The sequence below is a fragment of the Polypterus senegalus genome, chromosome 11, assembly GCF_016835505.1.
Source record: "Polypterus senegalus isolate Bchr_013 chromosome 11, ASM1683550v1, whole genome shotgun sequence".
In the NCBI taxonomy this organism is placed as follows: domain Eukaryota; kingdom Metazoa; phylum Chordata; class Cladistia; order Polypteriformes; family Polypteridae; genus Polypterus; species Polypterus senegalus.
In genome coordinates this window covers 104503804-104516773 of record NC_053164.1, presented here as the reverse complement: position 1 = coordinate 104516773, position 12970 = coordinate 104503804, and the positions used below count along the sequence as shown (strand labels likewise).

Here is a 12970-nt window from a genome sequence, read left to right as displayed (position 1 = left end):
GTACAAATTATCTATAAAAAGAGAAAATGTCATCTCCATTTGAAGTACAGTATGTATTTACTGGCAGTGCCCCCAGAAGGACTGCCAACTGACAGCAAATAGGGCCTTGCATTCAGTTCCTGACTGGTATGCCCTTTGTGTGAACAGTGCATATTCTAACCATGTTTGCGTGGAGTTCCTCTCACAGTCCAAAGACTTGCTCTTAGATTGACTGATGTCTGTAAACTGCATGCATGTAACCATGGTCTGGTGATCTAGTTTTACTGAGTTTCAAGTTTCCAGTGACCCTTTCACACATTGATTGCATTCCAAAAATAGACAAATGGACACATTTCCTGTTGAGATGAAAAAGTCTACCAAACCTTTTGTTGTTATTGTCTAATAGCTATTTGCCAAGGTTCGTGATAGGTAGACCTAAGCAATATGGTTACATCCACTCATCAAATTTCTGACCTACTTATCAAGTTGTAGGAGCCCAATTAAAACCAGATAGCACTGGGCAAAAGGCAGGGAAATGGAGCATACACACAAACACTCTCATACAAGGGTCATTTGGTGTTAACAACTAACCTAACGTGCATGCCCTTGAGATACAGAAGAGCCAGAGAAAAAACACAGCGAGACAGAAAGAATTTTCATACTCCACACAGGCAGTTCCTATGACAGCACTAACCACTTTAGTAATGATGATGACTCTGCATACAGAGAGGAAGTCAATCAACTCATTGCCTGGTGTAGAAAAAACAACCTGGCACTGAATGTCAACAAAACAAAAGAGATCATCATTGACTTCAGGAGAAAGCACATGCCACACCGGTCACTTACAATCCATGGAAACAGTGTGGAGTCAGTGAGAAGCACCAAGTTTCTGGGAGTGCACATTACAGATGGACCTGACATGGACCACAAATACCACTTCTCTTGTCAAGAGGGCACAACAGCGACTTCATTTTCTCCTAAGGCTGAAAAGAGCAAACCTTCCCTCTCCTGTCCTCACAACTTTCTACAGAGGCACTGTAGAAAGTATATTGACCAGCAGCATCTCAGTTTGGTATGGCAGCTGCACTATCGCTGAACAGAAGATACTTCGAAGAGTGGTGAGGACAGTGGAGAAAATCACTGGGTCCTCACTCCCATCTGTTCAAGAATTACACTACTCACATTGTCAGAGGAGATCCATTAAGATCGTAAAAGATCCCACACACCCGGCACATGGGCTGTTTGAACTTCTACCCTGTGGAAAACGTTACCGTAGTATGCACTGCAGAACGACCAGATTTAACAGGAGGTTCTTCCCCCAGGCCATCAGAAAACTAAACTCTGTTAAATAACCTTTGTCCTTTTGCTCTCTTACTTACTGTGCCCTTTATTACCACAAATAGGTCTAGAGTTTACATTATATTGTATTGTAATATCGTACAATATTACATTGTCTATATTGTATATATTATGTATAAATATTGTATCCATATAGTGCAATAACACAATCACTGTGAAACGATGTGCAATATTTTCTTTCATATTATATTTCACCCACTGACTAGCGTACATTTATATATATCTTTTGTATTTATTGTTTGTACTGTGCTGCCTTGTGCTATCTTACGCTGTCTTACCTACTTTCTGTGTAAGAAGTGAAATGTTTATAATATCTGTATGTTGTCTTGCGTGCACTTGCCTTTTATGCACTTGTCTTTTATGTCTGCACATTGAGCCTGGGGAAATGCAATTTCGTTCAGCTGTGCATCCGTTGTTGTACTGTTGTATGGTATGAATGACAAAAAAGTTAACTTATTTACTTACTTACTTACTTACTTGTCTAAACAGAAAAGGGCTATGAAATATCTGATGATTGCTCAAAACACAAGTCTGGCAAAATACCTATAGAATCAGGTTATATTCAGCCAACAAGGTCATATATCTAGTAATAGATCTGAAAGAAGCACCACAACTACTGTAGTTACAGAAAACATATGTCATAAGATATGTTTGAGGAATATGGAGCTTCAAGGAATAATGGTATAATACATATATTTGTTTTTGAGGAAAAAAATCACATGCGCACACAAGATGGTATGTGGTGCACAGGAGATAATATGTGGTGAGTACAAGGTGCACATGAGATAGTATGTGTGGAGCAAGAGGTAGTATGGGGTGCACACAAGACAGTTAAGCACAAGATACTATGTGGTGATCACGGGAGCATGTAGTGAGCACAAGATAGTTTGTGTTGTGCACAAGATAGTATATGGTGAGAACAGGACAGTATGTGGTGCATGAGGTAGTATGTGGTGTGAAAGAGAAATTATGTGGTGCACATGACACAGTATGTGGTGCACAAGATAATATGTGGTGTGCACAAGAAAAAATTACACCATGTGCCCTCAGTGGTTCTGTAGTGGGGTCCTAGAAAACAGCATACCGTTCCTTTAACTCCTTTGAATGCCACCCTAAACACAACACTATCAACTGAATACAGAAAGATAACTGTTTAGTGGTAGATCCTAAGATGTAATATACTTTCCACGGAGGAGTCAACAAACATAATAATTCTTTGCAATTATATAGCATTTTTCTCACTACTCAAAGCACTCAGCAATTGCAGGTTAAGGGCCTTGCGCAAGGGCCCAACAGAGCAGAGTCCCCTTTGGCATTCACGGGATTTGAACTGGCAACCTTCCCTGAAGTCATATGATGAGCACTAGAAACACAGGCAATCGTGGTTGATCTTTTTTGGAGATGTCATATAGTGAACATAACAAACATGTAAATTGTGTGCTTTTATTTTTTTCTATCTAGCTTCACACTTACAGTGCATCCGAAAAGCAGATAATTTGCCTTCTTTTAGCATTCTCATTAGCAATTTGTGACAATATTAAAAAATATTTAAAAAAAAATGATTGGCGAAATTCACCAAGAATATTTCACAGTAAATTTGTTGGGTTCACTGGCAAATTTGTTTGTTGACATATTCCCTGAAAATTCAATGTGTGGGCAGCATAGGCAGACTTTTTTCCCAGTGCCCTGTGATGCTTTATGAAGCCAGCATGACGTTACTGAGCTGTAGCACCCAATGTTGAATGGAGTTTATCACAACCCAATCAATGCAACCTGCCTGATTTTCATCATGCATGCTTTAAACTTGTTATCGAGAAATGAGTGTTTTCATTTGAGTGGTACATTAGCTGTCCATAATGCAAATATTATTAAAATACTTTGTTGTTTTATATACATTCATTCTATGATTTGCCTTCACTGATGGATTAAGCATGTTATGCTCCTCACTATTTAGTACAGATCAGTTAGTGACAGGGATGGCCCCCTGAGTATATAACACTGATCCCTTACATCACAAGCACTGTGGGTGTTAGAAAAGGTAGCTCAGGAGAAACAGAGAGAGAAAAGGACCCAGAGTATTGTGGGCTTGGAGTATAATTTTATCTCAGGGAGGCACAATGGCGTTGTAGTTAGGACAGCTGCCTCAAAGCTCAGGTCATATTTTTGGCCAAAAAAAAAGTTGGTCCAGGTAGAGTTGATGCTTCATTAGACTTTGGGGACTCTTAAAAGACTACCACACCATTATAATCCACTCAAAACTAGTCCAGCTTATCCTTCCCCATTGAATTTAATGCATTTCAAAGAGTGTGCTGAAATTCCTGAGGCTTTCCTTGTTTTCTCTGAACTCCAGGTGGAGTGGATTCAGTGGGGTTCACTGACCAGTAATTATGAACACCCCTTGTGATACTGCTAGGGTGCGCCAATGGCCTTGTACTAAACCATTGATGTTCCTTTCTGTCCTATTCACTACACTTTAACTAAGTGGACATTAGGCTATGCGTTCAGAATGTAAATTATAATTAAAAAGGATTTTCCGCCTTGACTGGATGCTTATGATTGAGCTTTTTTGGACACCTTTTTTGCTTCCGGAATTATCTAATTTAAGAATATGGATTTCCTAGTTAGAATTTGTGCTTCATATATGTTTTGTGTTTATGCCACACATCTTTTTCTTACCACATCTGTAATTATTGTAAACCGCGTTGCACTCATGTGCTTAATAAGTATAAACTGAACTCAATTCTTTCTTTTTGTATTATACATTTTACACTGAACAAGCACACTCTATTCAACGAATATCAGAAGGATCGCACATTTTAAAAAGCATTTCATCACTATAAAAAAGGGATATCGGACAAATTGTGCTGTTATGAAAAGTTTGTTTCAGTAGTACTCGGTGTTCTTTTAACCTAAATTAACATTTTTAAGAATAAGACAACGCACGACTTTCTCATCAAGTTTCTCCCATCGTTACTTAAAATCATATACTTATCATATACAAACTACTTTGTACACAATTTTAAGCAACGTGCTCATTAACAATAGCACGTCGCGAATAAAAACACAAACATAAGAGTAAAGACGGTGATATAAGAGGTGCTATTTTCTCTTTCTTTCTGTCCTTGTCCGCTTTTGCTGTCCGCAGGCGTTTGGGCAGCTACCCCATCCTTCCCCAAAAGCAGCACTCCCTTTTTTCCCTGAAAGATTAACATTTCGTATGATTGTTTCTGACAGAGGATTTGCTCTCAGAGGCCCGACTAAGGATAACCAAAAAAGGGAATGTTGCAAGGCATTTTTGGCAGCGTGATCCAATTTTCGGGGAAGGTTTTTTTTCCTTTTTTTTTGATGATCGACTTCCTGAGCGTGCCAGTGGAATGAGCGGCATGTTCTGCTAGCAAAGCCGAACCCACCGAGACCATTGGTTGGTAGTTGCAACTGGCTGCGGACAATGGATACTAGTGGCTGCCCATTGTAAACACTAGGGCGATGTGCTTAAGGGAGGGGCTAAAGGGAAGCCCGTCGTCTTGAGGTCCTATTCCAATTGATCGTTTGCCTCTCTCCGCTCAGCGGCTCAGTCTGCATTTCTACGGCCATTCAAGTAGTATTCCGCCAGAGAGAAGCACACGTAAAGCCTGGAAAGGAAAGCGATTTCGAGGCGGCAGGTAAGGAAATATAAGACAAGCGGTTAAAGAGCGCACGGCGACAGCATCAGTGTTTCACTTGAAAAGTTACTTTGCGCCAGAGTGTGCAAAATGCTTTCTTAAGAATAACTTCAACACGTCGCTTAAAGTTATTACACTTTTTTTTAGCCGCTCCTTTGTGGGTGACAGTTATCGTGGCAAGACCCAATGCCAGTTTGTAACGACTGTCCTCGTTAACACTTGGTGAATTACCGTCTTTCTGCAATTTCGCATTATTGCCTTTTCTGTTAACGTTTCACAGAATGAAAGTAATTCGCGGCATGCTTTCGTCTTACTGCAACTATTTCCTTTTAAAGTTATAATGCGGTGAAGTGAATTTCGTTGAAAAATAGAAGAGAGAGAGAGAAAGTGAGAGAGTCGGAGACTTAATTTCGAGGAGTTGTTTATTCAGTGTTCTGTATTTCGTTTAAGCACAGCTAAACGGTATATTATCCGGCGTAACTGAACGAAAACTTATAAATATGTTGGTGGTTTACCACATCTCTTAGAACTCTGCAGCTCCAGGATGTGCTGCATAATTCGCAGCGGAAGATTTTTAACTGTTGAAAGCGGATATGATTACGGGGCGCGCCGGGATGAGATCAGCGTAGCATCCTAGGGACGATGTTGAACAGCTGAGATGCCACTACGACTTCAGTAATTCCTTATGTGGCAAAATTTCTATCATTTCTGTTGCACGTTTATATTCTTTACGCATGTAGACAGTTTGAATCACAGTTAGTGAAGGGAGTGGCAAAAAGAAGAAGAGAAAAAAAAGAGAAAAGCCCGATGATTAAGTTAATGCCCCCTCCACGCCCGGTTTAGATCTCTATCTGAGTAATTCTGGAGATAGAAAAATTCTGGCAGGCAAGCTCAGACAGACACCACTGATGTTTTGCAAAAGCATTGATCATTCAGTTTATCTTTAAAGGAATGCACCTCTTACAGCTGACCTTTCAGGTGTGCTCTTAGTATTTTATTAATACATCAGCCTTTTGCATGTGTTTATTTGCGAACAAGATCTCAAACCACGTAATGGTTGTTGCAGAGCAGAGACCTTTATTTTCTTTCTTTCTTATAAAATTAAGCCATGTTTGACTAGAGCCTGCAACTTTATTTTGGTTTTTGATATTCTTTGTTTATAGAACCTATAGTCACTTTTATCATATATTTATAACATTACAACTCAGTTTGATTTATTGATCTAGACATTCATACCTTATTATTCTGGACTTAATGAAAATTGTTCTCACTGTATATTGTTTCATTTGACATTACCTATATATGTACTCCCTCTTTATTTCTCTGTGTGTAAATATATATGTGTGTGTTTGAGTGTATATACGAGTGTGTGTGTAATACACACACACACATATAAATATTTGTATGTGTGAGTTTGTGTAGATTTACACTGCATAGGTGTAAATGTGCAGAATAAAATAAAAACACCCATTCATTATTTCAATTGCTTAATTGCTTCAGGATCTCAAGGGTTTTAGCACATCCTGGTGACATCAAGTGCAAGGAAGAAATTATCCATGGATAATACACCAGTTCATCACAGGGCACACCCATGCACACACCCAAATAAATTTACATGCTCATCTTTGGAACGTGGGAAAATTACACGGAGAAAAAGCCACAAAGGAACAATCATCAGTACAGCTTTGAATTTGCTTAGTGCAGTTCAGTTTTGTTGGAGCTGACATTTATTCTAGGAGGATTGTGTGCAAGGTGAGGACCATTCTTGGATGTGTCATTAGTCAGGCACATACTCTTCATGTGCTGAGCTGCCATTTAGCCAAACATGCATATCTTTGAGATGTGGGAGAGAAACTGGAGCACCTGGAGACAATTCCCAACAGACACAAGAAGTACATGCACACTCAAAACAGTGATTTGACTTGGATTTTAACACAGGGCTATTAACTAGTTCAGCATTTTCTTTTACTTCTAATGAAATATAATGTATGAATCACTACATTTAATCACATAAAAATACACAAAGTTATAAACAAAAATGATCAAATCAATATAAAAAGTGAATTTGTGTAATTTAAACATACAGTAAGGAACACTTGTATACTTCATTTCATATTTTTGCTGGACAATAGTATAATTTTCATATATAAAAAAATCATTGGTCTTTAACAAATGTTTCAGGCTAACAGATTTAATATTTTTGTTAATTGTATGTGGTTTCTTTTATTGTAATCTGTAATTTAAAACCTGTATGAACATTGTTTTTTTAGAACCTGGCTCCTCTATCACATTAAATACTTTAGCCACTGTAGCACAGTGGTCAGAATTGTTGTCCCACAGGCCCAGCATCCTGGGTCAGAATCTTTTGCTCTGCCATTATCAATGTGGAGTTTTCACACTCCATCTTTGTGGATTTTTGAACAGGTACTTTGGTAGTCCTCGCACATTCCAAAGATATGTTGGTTAAGTTAACTGGTGGTTCTAGATTTGTCCTGTGTGAGTGGGCCCTCACTGTATTGGCACCCTGATCATTGCTGTTGAGATTGGCTTTAGATTCCTTCTATCTTAAATTGAATTTAAGGGAGTCTGAGAATGTTGTGTTGTGATCGAGTAATACTCGGGTAATATGGTGATACTGCAGGAGACTGGCTTCAACTGTTAGCCCACATGCTGTCTGTGTGAAGTTTGTGTTTGTCTCTGTCCTTTTTCTCTTTGAATCCTGAAGATTTTTGTGTGTTAGATTAATCCATGATAATACTTGGCTCATTGTTAAGAAGTATAGGTGTTGGTAATCCAGGTATCACTCAGCTCAGTTATCAAGTGGCATCCTATCCATTGTTGCTTACTAAAAGAATAAGTTTCAGCCCTCTATGATTGGAATTAGAGGTTTGAAAATGGATGCATAATAATATATCTTTGAGTTAAATTTTTATTCTTTTCAATTTCTCTGGGTGTACTGTAGCATTTTCTTTGTTCAAACATGTTTTTAAAAGAGCATTTCATGTTTTTATGTGAATGTTTTAAATTTCAAAGTGGCTTATTTAGGTTATATTTTTACATATATTGAGAAGAGTATAGATACTATTGCCACACGTTTGTTTACTTGACAATGATACAGGAAAATGCAATTATGTGTGAGCTAAAATCTATCCAAAAATGATTTTTGTCCAGACTTTCAAATCAAAGGTTTCTTTAGGAAAGTAAATGAATGTGCATATTTCTTGTTCCCTTGAGGGGTGTCTGCTTTCCATCCTATTGTCCAAAAAATGTTTCATTTCGGCTGTCAACTTTTTATGTACAGCACAATGTGATAAATCAGCACCTGCCCAAGCTGGGATAAAGCAGGTGGGAACAAGTAAGAAAATGTACGCATTTCACAACATTCAGGTGGTCTTGGTTAAAGCGGTTTGAAAGTTGGAGGATTTTAACAGTTTCCAGTCTTTGCATCAAAGAGTTTATCACAATTTTGTTTATTACCTATTTTTGTTCAGTGATTTATAATAAAAATAGTAGTGATAATAGAATGTAATTAGATATACTAGTAGTGTGTAAAAATCTTTTTTGTACCGTTTTACAATATCACGTTGCTAAAATTTCTTTCATAGATGGCAGATTCCAGTTTAAGTAATGAAAAGATTCATGTGCCTTTGTTAGTTTGTTAGTTAATTTTAAAAGAAGTACCTGATGGAGTGAAGTTGCTGAAGTGTCAAGCAAAAATTGCTGGCTGCGTCTGAACCAGATAGATGGTGGATGATTGTCGTACTTTCCTGATAAATTATAGTGTCTGAGAAGTATTGAATCATTATGAACTTTAGATAATACAACCATAAGGTTGTTTTTACTGTAACAGAAATATTGTGTACATGTTTAGTCACTGTAAAATAAAGTGTTACTGAGCTACCTTTTTGTACTTTTCTACATGAGTTAAGTTGCTTTTATTTTTTACTTTTACAGACGTGAAGATCATGTCACTTACCTGCTTTGATTTCAAGGAGCAGTAAGAGTGAACTGCTCTGACTGAGGTTTGTGCAATGCAGCACGTAGTTGCAGGGACAAGCACGTGACTGGGTGAAGGCAGAAGGCAGACTAATAATAATAATAATAATAATAATGCATTTCATTTATATTGCACCTTTAGCATATAATGAAAACTCTCCTTGTATTCTTATTCAGTAAGGTATGATACAGTACTTATATTGTACAGTGATGAATAAATAAACAGTATAATTATTAGCAAATTGAATAAATAAATACACATCTAACGCTTTATCTTTCTTATATGGTTATAGTCAGTCATCTAACTCCACCCCTATCTGACCCTGTCTGATGCCATTTCCCACAGTGAGTTGTACTTGCTTCAGCATGTATGGCTACTGGTATAGTGAGTCTTGAGATACAGTAAGAAAAGTCAAAAAAAATAACGAGGTCAAACTGATCCTTTGTTGGAGCCGAAAAAGTAAACCGAAATTAAGTAGTCGGGAAGAGAGTAAGATATTTATTACCAGGATGTTAATAAATAAAAAAGCTTTTAGTAAATTGCAAATGAAAGGTTTTACCCACAAAACTCCATTATGGAGTTGCTGTTGGAGGTGATCTTTTTATTCCTTCATGTAATTGATGCCCAACATCAACATCCTTGTGATCACTCAACCAGGAACACTCTTTGAAAATAAAGCTGGTGTCACGATAAGACCTTAAAATATATTCAGCTAATTCACGTTTAGTGCAGTAACACATCAAGTTCATTATTCTAACGTCCAAAAACTGCTAAATTGGTATAAAGAAAAAATTAACTGCTGCAAGACAAGTTGAAAATAAATAAATAACTAAATAGAGAAACACTGGTTTTAGGGTTGGGGTACACAATGAATAGCCCTGTTTATTCAGAATTCTCCAACAATATAAACCCATTTACCAAAAGCAATTGGCTTTCACCTCATACAATTAAATAAAGCAAAAAAGTAATCAAAGGGTATTCAGACTGAAAGTGTTTCACTCTGTAAAGCTTTGGTCTCTAAAATGCACTTTTCTGGAGTGGGTGTTGTTTACATAGCACCTTTCCTGGAAGGGGTGGGGCATGTGAAATGGGATGAGATTGCTAAAGCATCTTCCTTGTTGGGCCTTTCTGAGCTACAGGGAAAACAACAAGATGGTTAGTGACATTACCCTCTGTTGCCCTGGGTGAAGGTGCTTACTTTAACAGAACCTTGAGGGTTATACAATGCATGCATGCATGTGTAACTATAGCGCCACAGCACTACCACTTGTATATTTTATATATATACCTGTACACATATATCTATACTAATAAAAGGCAAAGCCCTCACTGACTCACTCACTGACTCACTCATCACTAATTTTCCAACTTTCCGTGTAGGTAGAAGGCTGAAATTTGGCAGGCTTATTCCTTACAGCTTACTTACAAAAGTTAAGCAGGTTTCATTTCGAAATTCTACATGTAACGGTCATAACGGTCGCCAACGTCCGCCATGTTGAACTTTCTTATTTATGGCCCCATCTTCACAAAATTTGGTAGGCAGCTTCCCTGCGCTAACCGAAACCGATGTACGTACTTATTTCGATGGTATGACGCCACTGTTGGCCGCCATATTGAACTGTCCAACGTCACCAATTCTTCATCTTCCCGTGTAGGTAGAAGGCTGACCTCATCTTCACGAAATTTGGTAGGTGGCTTCTCTGTGGTAACCAAAACCGATGTACGTACTTATTTCGGTGGTATGATGCCACTGTCGGCCGCCATATTGAAGTTTCAAATGTCACTAATGTCACTGTACCAGTACATCATGTATTACAGAGAATCGGATGGGAGCCTCCCGTAAGTATGTTGTTACCTTTTGGATTGGCGCCTCAGCCGTTTCTCCCAGATCCTCGACGATCTTTTTAATGGCCGCCAGCATCTGGAACATATCTTGCACGGGCTCGATTAGTTCTTCGAGTTCCCGCACGTCAACAGATTTAATTAATTTGGCTGGAGGTATACTCACTTCCTTGTTCTTCATACCTACCGGCTGGGAGCCAATGAGCATGTCCGCTATCGGCACGTGCTCTGACGGGTCTTGTGGAGGCTTCTGGGAATTGTAGTTCTCTTTGGCCGAGGACCGAGTTGCCTCCTTCGGCGAACTGTGGTCTGTCTTTATTACTTTTCCGACAGCCCGATCAGCTATTTCCCGGTCCTTCTTACCTTCTTGCGGGGTGAGCAGTGCTTCGCTCACCTCTCCCTTCCCCTTCGGAAAGTCCAAGTGCATCTCTTCGGCTACGAAAGCGCACACAGCGGGACACGGACCTCCTCCTCCTTCCCAGAAAGCACCAGGGTTGATGACTAGTGATGAGCGAGCATGTTTGGCCGAACATGTGTTCATCTCGAGCATCGCTATGCTCGGAGCATGGCGCTAATCGCTCGAGTCTCCGCCCCGCACGTTTTGCGGGTTGGAGACAGACAATCAAGGGGCAGGCAAGTACTGCCCTCACTGTAATGCCAGTAGCCGTGTCAGGTGCTGGCATTACAGTGATTGGCTGGCTGGAACACGTCATCGGGTGTTATATATCCAGGCACTGTCATATAATGTTTTAGTGTCAGCTCACTTGCAGGCACTGGCATATAATGTTTTAGAGCGTAATTTTTTTTTTTGGAGTACAACTCGGACAAACTGGTTCCCAACAGTCATTAGGGAGTCCAAGATGCATCCAGACATCGTCCCAATGCTGTTCCCGGTCCATTTGTGTGGTGTTTCTGTCACTTTCTGACCTTTTCCAATGGACCAGGCACCCTCCCCTCTTCAGAGCAGGGGGTGCCTGGTTGTCTCCTATTGACTTACATTATACTCGGGTGCTCGGTAGAGCACATGAACATCGCGATGTGCTTGGACCGAACACCCAAACACTTTGGTGCTCGCTCATCACTATTGATGATGTGTCCCTTGCCAGCTGCCGACATGCGAAAGTCTTCTTCCATGCGTTCTGGCTCGAATAGGAGCGTGCCATCGTCTTTGGGACAGTCTCCTTTCTCTCACGGAGCCTCCAGGTGATCATCTCTGAGGTACATGCACGGGACAAAGTGTGTTATTTTAAATGGATTATCCGCGATATTCCCGGCACGTACCTCAGAGTGTTTCTTGGTCCCTGGATGCTTCTCCGGACTTGTACAGCCGCTATGTGACTCCTCCCGAGCATCGGCCATTGTTAGCATGGCTGTCCCGATACTGCTCTGTTTGCCCTTCTTCTTCTCCATTCCGGACTTGGAAATTGCGGGTTCTGGTGATGTTGCCATGTGACCTGACGCTGTTGTCTTCGGGTTCTCTGTCCCCAGAAAATTTGTAAACAGGTCCTCTGCCAACCGGATGGCCAGAGAATCCTGCTGACTACGCCACTGTGACAGATAGGGGGCAGTATCGCTTCCTTGAACCCTTGTCCAAGACTCCAGACACCAGGTAAAAGTCCAAATGTTGACTTTATTTCTACAGCACAGTGCACAAAGCACCCTCTCCTCCATAATACTCATAAACAAACCAATACATTACTCAATAATAAATTCGCCACCACTCCCAGACACGTTGCCCTCCTACCATCCAGCTCAGCTCACTGTTTGGGAGGTGCCACAGTCCTTTTATATTCCCTGACCCGGAAGTGTTCCAATCTCCAGTTGATGTGATTCTTTATCACTTCCGGGTCAGATACAAAGTGCTTCACCCCGGAAGCACGTCATTCCCCTTGTCCATGTGACTCGGACGTACTTCCAGGGCGTAGGGTAAATAAACATTGCTCCTCCCTGCAGCGTCTCCTAGTGGTCCCCATGGTATCCAGCAGGGCTGTGTATAAAAACTCCAATGTCCATGATGCCCTGCTGGTCTTCGGGGAACCTCCATACAGGGAGGGCTCCACCTGGCGGCTTGGGGGTATTGGCCGGGATGAACAGCCGGCCATACACCACAGTATATACAGTAATCCCTCGC

The 12970-nt window shown here is 40.2% G+C and overlaps 1 protein-coding gene across 4 annotated transcripts in view; it reads left to right on the top strand.

Moving 5' to 3' along the window:
• The first annotated feature begins 4746 nt into the window (after positions 1-4746).
• Positions 4747-12970, top strand: part of cald1a (caldesmon 1a) — a 304498-nt gene continuing 296274 nt past the window's right edge. For all 4 annotated transcript variants that reach the window (XR_005635608.1, XR_005635609.1, XM_039769419.1 and 1 more), the window contains exon 1: positions 4747-5000. The gene's annotated coding sequence lies outside the window, so the exon portion shown is untranslated. The remainder of the gene's footprint in view (positions 5001-12970) is intronic.